The 13,292-nt window shown below is 34.1% G+C and overlaps 1 protein-coding gene across 1 annotated transcript in view; it reads left to right on the forward strand.

The window, feature by feature from the left end:
- Window positions 1-13,292, forward strand: part of IL1RAPL1 (interleukin 1 receptor accessory protein like 1) — a 1,280,310-nt gene that overhangs the window by 425,763 nt on the left and 841,255 nt on the right. The window lies entirely within an intron of this gene.

Genomic DNA, 13,292 nt, shown 5'->3' on the forward strand with positions numbered 1-13,292 from the left:
ATGAGATATCACCTCACACCCGTTAGAATGGCTGTAATTACCAAGACAAAAAATAACAAATGTTGGAGAGGGTGTGGAGAAAAGGGAACCCTCAGACACTGCTGGTGAGAATGCAAACTAGTGCAGCCACTATGGAAAACAGTATGGAGATTTCTCAAAAAATTAACAGTAGAAATATCATACGAATCAGCTATCCAACTACTGGGTATCTACGCAAAGTACCTGAAGTCAACAATCCAAAGTAACATAGGTACCCATGTGTTCATTGCAGCCTTATTCACAATAGCCAAGACATGGAAGCAACCCAAGTGCCCATCAAGGGACAAATGGATAAAGATGATGGGGTATATATATGCAATGGAATACTACTCAGCTATAAAACTAAGAAATACTGCACCCATTAGGACTCACTCTGCATTCCCCTCCCTCCTTTTCCTGCTCAGCCCTAGGCAACCACTCATCTATATTCTGTCTCTATAGATTTCCTATTCTGGACATTGCATACAAATGTAATTGTGCAAACATGTGGTCTTTTGTGCCTGGCTTCTTTCACCTAGCATAATGTTTTCAAAGTTCATCCCTGTGGTAGCATGTATTGGTACTTGATTCCTTTTCTTGCTGAAAAATATTGCATTATCTAAATGTACTGAATTTTATCTCTTCATCAGTTATGTTCATTTGGATTATTTCCAGTTTTCAGCTCTTATGAATAATGCTTCTGTGAACATTCATGTATGAGGGTGGACATGTTTTCATTTTTCTGAGGTATAAACATTGGAATGAAATTGTTGGATCAGCAGCTTTGATTATGTCTTATGAGAACCACAGTAGCCTTCTACTTGGTCTTCCAGCTTCTGGCCTGGCTTAACTTGTGAATGTTTTTCCCGCTGCTAACAGGGTGATCTTTTTGAATCTTAAATACGATCATGGTAATCTCACATTCGTGGCCTTCAGTTGCTCTTCTGTTGTTTTGGAAATAAACTACAAAAACCTTAACTTTGATGTGCATTTAATCACTAAATGTTTATTGAGTTCCTTCTATGTCCTAGGCACTTTTCTAGATGCTTGAGGATACATAAACAAACAAAACAAAAATCTCTGCTTTAGTGTAGTCCACATTCTAGTGAATGGATCTTTAAGTTATGTCCTCACCTTGCCTCAACTTTTCACCATTTTTGTCACTCACCATCTCCTTTCTGGCTATACTTTTGTTCATTTTTGTGTCTCTCTTTTTAAATTATTTTATTGAGGTCATTTGGCTTACAACATTGTGTAAATTTCAGGTATAAATCACTATATTTCAGTTTCTGTATAAACTGCGTGTTCACCACCAACAGTCAAGTTTTTATCTATCACCATACATTTGTGCCCCTTTACTGCTTTGACCTCGCCCACCCCCTCTTTTCTGGTGACCACTAATCTGTTCTCCTTATCTATGTATTTGTTTATCTTCCACATATGAGTGAAATCATATGGTGTCTGTCTTTCTCTGACTTATTTCACTCAGCATAACACCCTCATGGTCCATCTATGTTGTTGCAAATGGTACAATTTTGTCTTTTTTATGGCAGAGTAGTATTTCATTGTATGTATATATCACATCTTCTTTATCCATTCATCTGATTTTTGGGCACTTGGGTTGCTTCCACATCTTGGCTATTGTGAATAATGCTGCAATAAACATAGGGGTACATATGTGTTTTTGACTTACTGATTTCATGTTCTTTGGATAAATACCGAGTAGTGGGATAGCTGGATCATATGGTGTTTCTATTGTTAGTTTTTTGAGGAATCTCCATACTTTTTTCCATAGTGGCTGCACCAGTTTGCACTCCTACCGGCAGTATATGAGAATTCTATTTTCTCCATATTCTCTCCAACATCTGTTTTTTTTTTTTGTCTTGGTAGTTACAGACATTCTGACGGGTGTGAGGTGATATCTCATTATAGTTTTGATTTGCATTTCCCTAATAATTAATGACATTGAACATCTTTTCATGTACCTCTCGGTCATGTGTATATCATCTGTGGAAAAATGTCTGTTCATGTCCTCTGCCCATTTTTTGATCAGCTTGTTTATTTTTGTTGTTGTTGAGTTGAATGGGTTATTTATATATTTTGGAAATTAACCCCTTGTTGGACATATGGTTTTCAAATATTTTCTCCCAGTTGGTGGGTTGTCTTTTCATTTTATTGAATTTTTTTTTTTTTTTGCCATGCAGAAGCTTTTTAGTATGATGTAGTCCCATTTGTTTATTTTTTCTTTTATTTCCCTCGCCTGAATAGACATGGTATTGAAAAAGATACTGCTAAGACTGATGTCAAAGAGTGTACTGCCTATATTTTCTTTTAAGAGTTTTATGGTTTCAGGCCTTACATTCCATTCTTTAATCCATTTTGAGTTAATTTTTGTGTATGGTGTAAGATAATGGTCTGCTTTCATTCTTTTGCATGTGGCTGTCCAGTTTTCCTAATGCCATTTATTGAAGAGACTTTCCTTTTTCCATTGTATGTTCTCGGCTCCTTTGTTGAAGATTAGCTGTCCATAGATGTGTGGTTTTATAAGAGATACAAATAGGAAAGTAAGAAGTAAAACTGTCACTGTTTATCGATGTCATGATGCTATATATAGAAAACCCTAAAAAATTCACCAAAAACTATTAGAAATAATCAAAGTTGCGAAGTATAAAATCAATGTACAAAAATCAGTTGCATTTCTGTACTCTAACAATGAAGTAGCACAAAGAGAAATCAATAATATAATCCCATTTACAATCTCAACAAAAAGAATAAAATACCCAGGAATAAATTTAACCAGGGAGGTAAAAGACCTATACACTGAAAACTGTAAGCCATTATTGAAAGAAATGGAAGAAGACATGAAGAAATGGAAAGATATTCCATGCTTATGGATTGGAAGAATAAACATCGTTAAAATGTCCATATTACCTAAAGGAAACTACAGATTCAATGCAATTGCAATGACGTTCCTCACAGAAATAGAACAAAGAATCCTAAAATTTGTATGGAACATCAAAAGACCTCAAGTAGCCAAAGCAATCCTGAGAAAAAGAACAAAGCTGGAGGTATCACAATTCCTGAATTCAAATATACTACAAAGCTATAGTAATCAAAACGGCATGGTACTGGCACAAAAACATACGCAAATCAGTGAAAGAGAATTGTAAGCCTTTCTTCTTTTTTCCACCTTCAATTTGCTAACATTTCCACGTTTTGCAAAGTTCAACTGAAGCAATACCTGCTATGAAAAGTCTTCTCAGACACGGATATCTTTCTCCAATTTTTATCCCCCTCAGATGCAGATGTGTCTTCTCAACCTACTCTATGTGTTCTTCAATCATACATCACAGCCTACAACATATTTCATCATAATAGATGATTTATTTGTGTTTGCCACTAGACTGTGAGCACCTACAGCAAGAACCTTAACTTACACTATAGTGTGTATTGCCAGCAGAAGGAGCTAATCATTCCTGGAAGAATGAATTGAAAGAATAGGGTCTCAACATTGAAATACTAGACAATTGCAAATAGTACCACCATGAAGCACCCTTGAAATCAGGCCACGTTACAATAAATTATTACTAAAATCAAAATCAAAATTCTGTAGATGCTTTGATAAAAAATTCATTCCTACTTCAGTGTACTTTTCACTACAGCATGGTGGCTAGGAATAAAAATAAATATGAAATGATACTCAGTTATATCACTTTCCAAGTTGCATTGTTGACAAGTTATTCTAAATCATGGAATTATAGTAAGATGTTGTGTTTGCATGTTTCCTTACAGACATGCTTATTTTATGGGAACTTACCAACATCCCTGTGAGATGGGCATGGCAAATTACTCATTTCCATCTTACATGTAGAAATTTTGAGACTCAGTACGTAACCAGAAACACAGCACTTGCTCTCCTAAAGGTAATAAATATCTATTGAAGTTAATTCTAAACTTACTCTAAAATTCCTGGGAAATTTATGAACTAATCTTAAATTTTCACCTTTACCAAGAGAAGGAAAAGTAGGAAGTGGGTAAATGAAGGTGTAGGAGGCTCTATGATCATATTTTGACCTTAGTTTCCTTACTAGTGTTTCATTCTCTCTCATCTTTTTGGGTTAAAATCCACAGTATAATGTTATTGATAGCTCTAGTACTTTAAATTAAATAAATTGAATCAAATCATAGATAGTGTGACTAATCATACCATTTGGTTATGAGAAGACATGCTAAATTTCTTTTTTCTGTATCAAATTCTAAAAGCCATTTAATCCACAGCAAGACTTGTTTTCAAAGCTTGTCCAAAATTATGGTATTGAAATTTTATTCATGTAAGTGCAATTACTATTATAGCTTATGAATTTCATCAAATACTTGTATTTTTTCAAAGTAATTTTATCATGTATGGATATTTGATTATATCCATGACTTATTCTTATCTTTACCTGAGGTAATCGTATAATGGTTATGTTTAAAAATGGACTCCTTAATTTTTAGAAATATAAACTGAAATAGTTTGTGGATGAAAGATATATTTATGATATTTGTATAAAAATAATATGAGGGAAGGATGAATTTGAGTTGAGAGGAAAAAGATTGTCTCTTGGTTATTTTTTGCAGCTACGTCATAGTTACATGTGTGTTCATTTTACTCCTTTCTCTATTTTTGTATATGTTTGGCGTTTTCCATAAGAACGTGTTAAAATACTTTGTATTTTTGCCTTTGTGCTACTATTTTTTTGGCAAGGACAGTGTAAAAGTTCAAATAGAACATTGATATTTTAAATTTTTTATGTCAAAGCTCCTATCAGGGGTGTTGAATATAAATATTGCATGTGGTGGTTTGGTGATAAAGAGCTTTCCCAAAGACACCAGACTGCGTGTAATGATAATGCCGTTGAGATCTTGAAATACTCCTATTTGAAGAGTAGAAATGTGCTACTGGGTGTTCAGAAGAAAAGCAAAGTTGGTGAGAAGGCCAAAGACAAGTTGAATATTATATCAAAATATTGATGAGATTGAAAGTGAGACTTGGGCCTTTTGGGTGACAGACTGTCTTAAATTCTTTGCCAATTGCACAATCATATTTTCCTTCCTTTTCATCATCTTGATAACTTTTTTGCTAAGTGTTAGCTTTGTAGATGATGTATTTAAAGCTGGTAATTATTTTACTTTGGTTTTGCAAGAATAACACTTCCTGACATCATTTTTTGATCTTATAAAATATTTACATGTACATCTTTATCTCCTGATTATTGATGGTTTACTTTTAATGAAGGTAATAGCATATTCTTTATGAAAACAAGAAAACACCATAGAGTTTAGGAAGCTAAAGCAGAGCCATACTTTCTTGCTTTTTATGATAGTTCCCCTTGAATCTAAGAATTAAATTACTTATTTTCCCTTTCTAATTTTACTAACCATTTCAGAGAAGTGGCTCAGCACAATCATTGCCAATTCTACTCCAAATCAAGAAATCTTTTGTGTATCCTTAAAAGCAACCATAATAAGCCCATGGCAACGTGTGTCTTTAGAAGATAGTTTTCTTTGGGGGGTATTGTATTTACTTAATGATATAAAGAAGAGTGGAGGAAAAGGCAAAATCTTCTCCCAGGAAGATGGAAAAGAGTGGTCACTGTGAATCAGTTAGGCTTTTAGTGAAAACGTTTTAATGGCCCTGTGATTTTTATCAAACCATTTACAAGGCTGTCCTAATTTACAAGTGGGGTCCTTTGAGGTTGCATCAAAAGTACAGAGCTCTTTCTTGTTATCCTTATCAAGGGTTTGACACACAGTGTTTGCTCAGTGAAGATTTATGGATTTAAAAAATTGAAATGCTATTTGATGACTATCTTAGTCATTGCTGCAAGAAGATGATATTTATGGTGAGAGCATACTGTGATACATATATACATCATACATCGTATGGATCCTTTTATGATGTTCCTGGTTCTAATATCAATACAAAGTACCGCCTTATCACAGGTGACTTCTTCAGCCTATATTCCACATAGAGTACCTATTGGCATATAGCATAGCAGGTGGGACTTATCCCTGTGATATCATTCCTCTAATAAATGTTTCTTCAATTATTTGGTTTTAGTTCCCTTCATGCCAGGCATATAGTGAATATTAATTGCCATTTATAAATTGAATGAATGAGGGAATTACTTCTAGCCGTACAACATTGTGAATGTTCTTCAGGTTCTCTGAATGTGTTTCTTCATATGTACAACAGACCTGATAATACCTAACTTTAAATGATGTTCGTAAGATTGTTACATAACTCATAGAAGCTTGGTTTATCTATCCATCTGTCTGTCTGTCTATCATCTATCTATCTATCATCTATCTATCACGCCTAGTGCAATAACGGGCAGATTGTGAGTACTGAGGAAATGTTAATCCTCTCTCCTCCTATCACACCATCTTTTACAGGGATGTTGCTTGCATCTGTACAATTTGTACACTGCACAGATTCAGAGGGTGATGTTCATGAGGCATGTAATATGAATAGAACCACTGGAGATGTGTTGTATGTGACCTGAAAAACTAAACATAATGGCTGTGCATTTTTTAACCATCTATGCCAGTGCTTCTCCAAAACACTGAGAGTGAACTCCTGCATCAGAATTAGCTAGATGTGATTTCTAAAAATGCAAATTCCTGTGTCCCTCTCAAGATCTGCCTAAGCAGATTTCCTTGAGGTAGTACCCATAGATCTGAATTTTTAAAAAGCTCCCCAAGTAATTATTTTTTAATAGCTTTATTGTGATATGATTCACATACCATGCAATTCACTGGTTTTTCCCAAGTCCTTCTTAAGCTCACTGAACCATTGCTCTCCTGATTCCCTAGTTTAGTGCCTTTGGCCAGAAAAAAAGTGTCCCCTGACCTCTTCTTTCTCTGTGATTCTTTGTGGCTCCACAGTAACAAATGTTTGTACATATTGTATAGTACATATTTCTTCTATAACTTTCATCACATTTCTTCATTCTTAGGGCTTAATATATATCTTTTCTTCCAGTAGCTTACAGGCATACATGCACACACACAGAGGCTTAGAGTCAAATTGAATTGGGTTTGAACTGTTATCTGCCCACTTTTGGTGGAAGATACACTCTCTTGGTTAACTGAAAAATTAGGCCACTAACTACCTAGTTCATAGAGTTGTATGAGAATAAAATGGGATGAAATGGAAGGTGCTTAGTATATCATGTAACAAATGAGGCTAATAATACCTATTTCATCAAGCTGTGTGAGAATAAAATGGAAGTTGCTTAGCATATTATATGGAACATGCTGAACATCTGAAAATGATAGCTATAATTAAATTGAAGAGTAATATGTACCCCCTTCTGTTCCATAAAGTTACTAATTTAAATAAATTCATCAAACATTTATTGATTACTTACTAAATACAAGATACTGTGCCTGTGGTGCACTAGGGAGCATAAGCATAAATATTACATGAGCTCTACCCTAAATGACCTTACCATTTACGCAGTACACAAATAACCACATACAATAAATATTTCATAATGGAATAATAGAATAAATGCTAGTGTAGATTTGAGAACAAATTGTTACCATAACACAGAGGAGAAAGCATTTGAATTTCAGACAGTGGTGGGGTCAAATTTCACAATGGAAGTAGGTAAAATTTGGTCTGAGACTTCGATGGTTAAAATGTGGCTATGGAGAAAGGAAAGTATAGTTTGGTTGGGGAATGGATACAGGATGGAGAATACAGGTGGATATGCGTGAGAGGGGGATTGGGCCTTGATTCTGGACGATATCAAATGACAACCCAAAGCCCTTGATCGACATGCTGTAGGCAATTGGGAACCATTAAAGATTTTTGAGGAAGGCAGTGATATCAGCTGATCTTAGAAAAGTTATCTTGTTGGATATATTCAATATATCCAATATATCCTATATATATGTATATCTATATCTAGAATATATTCAAGCTGTAAGAGACAGGAAATAGAAATGCCATTTATGGGGTTCTTTATAATGTTAGCAAGATCATTAAAGAGAGATTAGGCAAAGGAGGTGCAAAACTATCCTTCCACACTCAGGACATATAAGATGTGTCAAAGCTCCTACTGGTGAACTCTTGTGGAAAAGTTAGGTGCTAAACTAAGGCAGTACCAGTGAGACTGGAAAAGAAATAAAGGGGGGATACCCCCCCATACACTCAAAAGATAATTAGATTAACTAATGGCTCTATGACATAAGAAATGAAAATAGCTGCAAAATTAATGTAAGTTTATTCAAAATACATCAAGCAAGGATATTTTGGAAACTGTAGCAATCTTTTTTTTTTTTTTTTTTTTTTGCTAAGGAAGATTTGCCCTGAGCTGACGTCTATTGCCAATCTTCCTCTTTTGGTTTGTGAGCCGCTGCAACAGCATGGCCACTGACAGACGATTGGTGTAGGTCTGTGCCTGGGAACCAAACCCTGGCTGCCAAAGTGGAGCGTGCCAAACTTAACCACTACGCCACCGGGACTGGCCCTGTAGCAATCTTTTATATGATTCTCTAGAAAACTTTGGACAAAAATGAACACACATGTCAAAATATTGACCTTTCTCACATGAAAATTTAGCCTGTTTTTCTATTTATTCTAATTATGCCATCTTTTGTGTCTCAGAGTATTATGTTTTATTTGTATATAGATTTTTAGGTATTTATAGATTTTCTCTTTTCTAATGGTGATATGAAGGAAATTTATTGATTTGTTTTAATATTTTTATTTTGTAACTGAGTTCTCTAATTAGTCCTAATTGCTTTTCAGTTACTATTTTATATTTTTTCAGGCAGACAATCATCTTTCCAAGATTTATATACTTCTGGTTTTTCTTGTGTCATGTCATTACCCAGGATTTCCAAAGCAATACTAAATAATATCCATAAAGTATGGCTACTTGTTTTTAACTTAATCTTTTACCATTAAGCAGGATGTTTTATTTTTTTGAGATATAATCAACATGTAGTATTGTATAAGTTTAAGGTGTACAAGGTGCTGATTTGATACACTTATATATTGCAAAATGGTCCCCACAATAGTGTTAGCTAACACTTCCACATGTCGTATAATTACCATTTCTTTTTTGTGGTGAGAACATTTCAGATCTACTCTCTTAGCAACTTTCAGTAATATAATACAGTATTAACTATAGTCACCATGCTGTATGTTAGATCCCCAGAACTTATTCATCTTGTAACTGAAAGTTTGTACCCTTTGACCAACGTCTCCCCACTCCAACCCTCACCCCCACACCTGGTAACCACTCTTCTTCTCTCTGTTTCTATGAGTTCAGCCTTTTTAGATTCCACATGTAAATGAGATTATACAATATTTGTCTTTCTTTAAGCAGGATGTTGTAGATTATTTTTATTTGATAAAGAATGAATACCTGGACTCTGTTTGCTTCAAGTCCTCAAAATAGACTTTGAATTTTATCAAGTGCTTTTAATAGACCTTTATTTAATATTTTTGACATGAGACAGATCTATGTTTCATGTCATCTTTAAGTATAACATTTGTTATACTAATTTTAGAAAATAAGTTGGGAGTTCATCTTTTTAGTGCTTTGCAATAATTTCATTGGCTTTGGAATCTTTTGTTTCTGTGAAACTTCCCAAGTGTTTGCTGGTAAAATTATTGAAGCCTAGGCTTTTATTAGAGCAACTTCTTCAACAGTGATCCCACTTCTCATAATGTAGTGAAAAATATCCCAGACTAAATCCATGCAAAGTGTTCAATTTTTTAAAAAATAAAATGATCAATTTTACATTTCAGTACAGTCACACACCACATAATGATGTTTCTGTCAATGACAGACCGTGAATACATTGGTAGTCCCATAAGATTAGTACCATATAGCCTAGCTATGTAGTAGGCTATACCATCTAGGTTTATGTAAGTACATTCTATGAGGTTCGCGCAACGATGAAATTGGCTAACTACGCATTTTTCAGAATGTATTCCCATTGTTAAGTGATACATGACTGTATTAAAATACATATTAAAGCTCCAAGTTTTTTTAAGGTATTGTTGTAAGGATAGACAGACACATCAGAAATAACTATGAAGCAGAATAATGCATATACAAACTGAAAAAAGTTTAAATACAAATGTAGCACTTTGTAAAGATTTATTTCAAATAATGGGAAAAATGGTTTAATTTTCAAGTGATGTTTGGACAAATATTACCATTTGGAAAGAAAAAAGTTGGATCCCTACACTAAAATTAACTTTAGGTGGATTAAATATGTAAATATAAAATCAAAATTACCAAAGGACTAAAGAAAACTTTTGATGAATATTCATAGAAAATTGGGATGGAAAAATGCTTTTAAAAACATAACCATAAAGGAAGAAAGCCATACTGGAAAAAGACAAATGGATTTAACTATATCATAACCATTTAAGGTTGTTCTTTTAATATTTGAATTACTAATAATAAATCCAAGAATACCAGTAGTCCGTGGTGGAAATTTTAATCTTCACTGTAATATACTTGTCATATTTAAAGGATAGGTTTTTATTTTAATAATTCAAAATGCAGCTCCTCTTTCTGCCTTTGTGATTTCTTTCTGTAGGAATTCCCCAAGCTGCCAGCCCAAATTTCTCACCCAGACTCAGGGACTCTCGTCACCTATCCAACAGGGCATTGATGCTGCCAAGTTGGCATCAACTCTCTTATTAGCTTCAAGAAGACTTGAGACAGAAGCTGTCAACTGTTCATCTTTGGCATCTAAGTGGCTGTGAAAGATGATCACAATTTAGTCAAAAGACATAATCTTGTCCAGTTACATTTGAAAAAAATCATGTAAAGAAAGAACACATACTGTTTTCCTCTCCTGTATTTACAGTGTTCACAAACATCATAAGAATGATTACTAACTTTGTATACTCTTTCTGCTTGTAATTTAAAGAAGGAATTCTGCAGAAATTGAGAAAGAGGCCAAAAACACTGATTTTCTGAGATTACTTAAAATATTTAAGAATCTGCAGCCAATAATAATTTAACATCACAATTAAAGCAGAGCAATTGAAGCCATTTCCAGCCATCGGTACACAAATAGAAAACAAAATCTTATAATTCTCTTGTGTTTAAAGATGAGTTATTTAAAACTATTTGTTTTTACTTCTAGATTTTCTTAAATCTCTTAATTACTGCTAGAAAATATTGTCAAGTTTGGAAAGTCCTTTTAATCAAAGTCTAGCATATTAAACTTTGGAGTCCATACAGGTAGAAACATCATCATTTATTTATTTTTTTAAATCTTTGTGTAAGCATTGGGAATTAATGATTCCCTTAGTCTTCTTACCTGCAAAAATGTGAGTGCTCCTGTCTACTTCACCAGTTTGACTGGCAATGGACCAAATGGACTATATCATAGAATGTCTGTTTTCTGTGAGATCTTAATAAGTATTCCTTGGTAAATAGTTCTATGGTCAAACAATTTTGGGAAAAGCTGGAATCAATGCAGGTAAATTTAATAAATGCCTGCAGCACTTTTTAAAAATGTGCATTCTGATGATCCAAAGGATGTTCATAGCGTCCAGCAAATACAAGCGTTTGAACATGGAACCAAATCTTTTTGCACACAATATCTATTTATATATATTGAGAAACTTGCATTACGTGGAACATAATTTGGAAACTGCTACTGCAAGGCCTTATAGAATATGCAGTATGGAAAGCTGTGCATCATAAATAATAGCTGTCACTATTAATTCATCTAAGTAATATTTATTGAGGACATTCCCTTGAAGATGCCATGCTGAATGGCTCTGTATCTAGAATTCTATTCTACTTCTACTTTATACTATGGCTTAGATCCAATGCTTCATGTATGAACACAAATAAATATGACCAGGTAAAGTAATTTCATGCCGTCTAAAAAAGGATATTTTATGTTTGATTATTTAATTAAAAAGGCAGTTCATTGGTCCTACCTCCTTATTTACCTTTGTACATGTGGTTAATAAGTAAAGTCTGAATTCATTTCAATGTCTTTAATATTAATATGTTTTGATTATTGCCACTTTCAAAATTTGATGTGGGAAAGTTTAGTCTCTAGATAAGAATTAACACAGGAACTTTCTCCCATTGCTTAACTTGTTTCTAATTTCTTATGAGTTTCTTTTATGTGAGTTTCACTGTACTAGAAATGTAATTATGTAAAAGAAAATTATAAAATATAATCTCCTCTATTTGGGGAATAAATTTATCTCTGAATCAAATAGTGATTTCTGTGGCCTGCAAAGTAGTTACCATTGTTTTAAATTATATTTTATATGTATTCAAAATGAAGGATAGTATTCATGTTGTAATAAATAGTATGGCACATTGGCTGGAAGGAAGAGGAGTGTACAAATTAACTTTAAGGCGGTTTACCTTGAGGATTGTGAGATCCAAAGGCAGAGTATTTCTAAGACAGGAATGTACATCAGCTGTCAGGGAGAACTAGAAATTATAGCTGTGCCTTATTGGGACATAACACGAGCTCAAGTGACCCCTGTTCTCATTGTTCATCTATCTCTGACACTTTCCATTAAGACGACGTGATTGGGTCAGTTTTCTGTGATCCTATATGGAACACCTCTGATAAACAAGCTTTCAAATCAAGATATCTCGGAAAAGCAATTGGCCTTCTAGTACCCTGACTTCCCTTTGGCTTGTGCACAAATGCAGTCCAGGTCCAGTCAGTGGAGGACAGCCCTTATGATAGCTTCTCTCTGTTCGTGTTCAAAGAGATCCAGGTAGAGCTGCTCTCCTAAAAGATTTTCATACGGCTCCTTTTTCTCAGAGGGGCAATGTTTCAGATACTTTGAGACTTCATGGCCTGTCAAGTACATACATGTCGAAGTAATGCAGGTGAGAGATTCTTCTGACAACTTGTGGAAAGTAACATTTTAATCTAGAGCTCTGTGTGGGCAGCAGAAGACAACTCTAGATTAAAACCTTTTCACTTTTATACTTACTGCAGGTTTTTGTAGTTTGCTGTCCTCATAAACAGAGGTAAATATCTGCATCTAGAAAACATATGTCTTGGATGTGTATGAGAACTAAATGGTAAACTATATATATGGACATTTAAATGTGCTACAAATAATAATGGATCATTAGAAAATATATGCATGAAATAAGTATGTATTCGTCTTTAAATTAGTGGTTCTCAACAGTAGTGTTTTATTCCTCAGCACAATGGCATAAGCCAGCACATTCCCATCAGTAGTATTCTCTCTAAAC

This window comes from Equus asinus, chromosome X, assembly GCF_041296235.1.
Source record: "Equus asinus isolate D_3611 breed Donkey chromosome X, EquAss-T2T_v2, whole genome shotgun sequence".
Taxonomy (NCBI): Eukaryota; Metazoa; Chordata; class Mammalia; order Perissodactyla; family Equidae; genus Equus; species Equus asinus.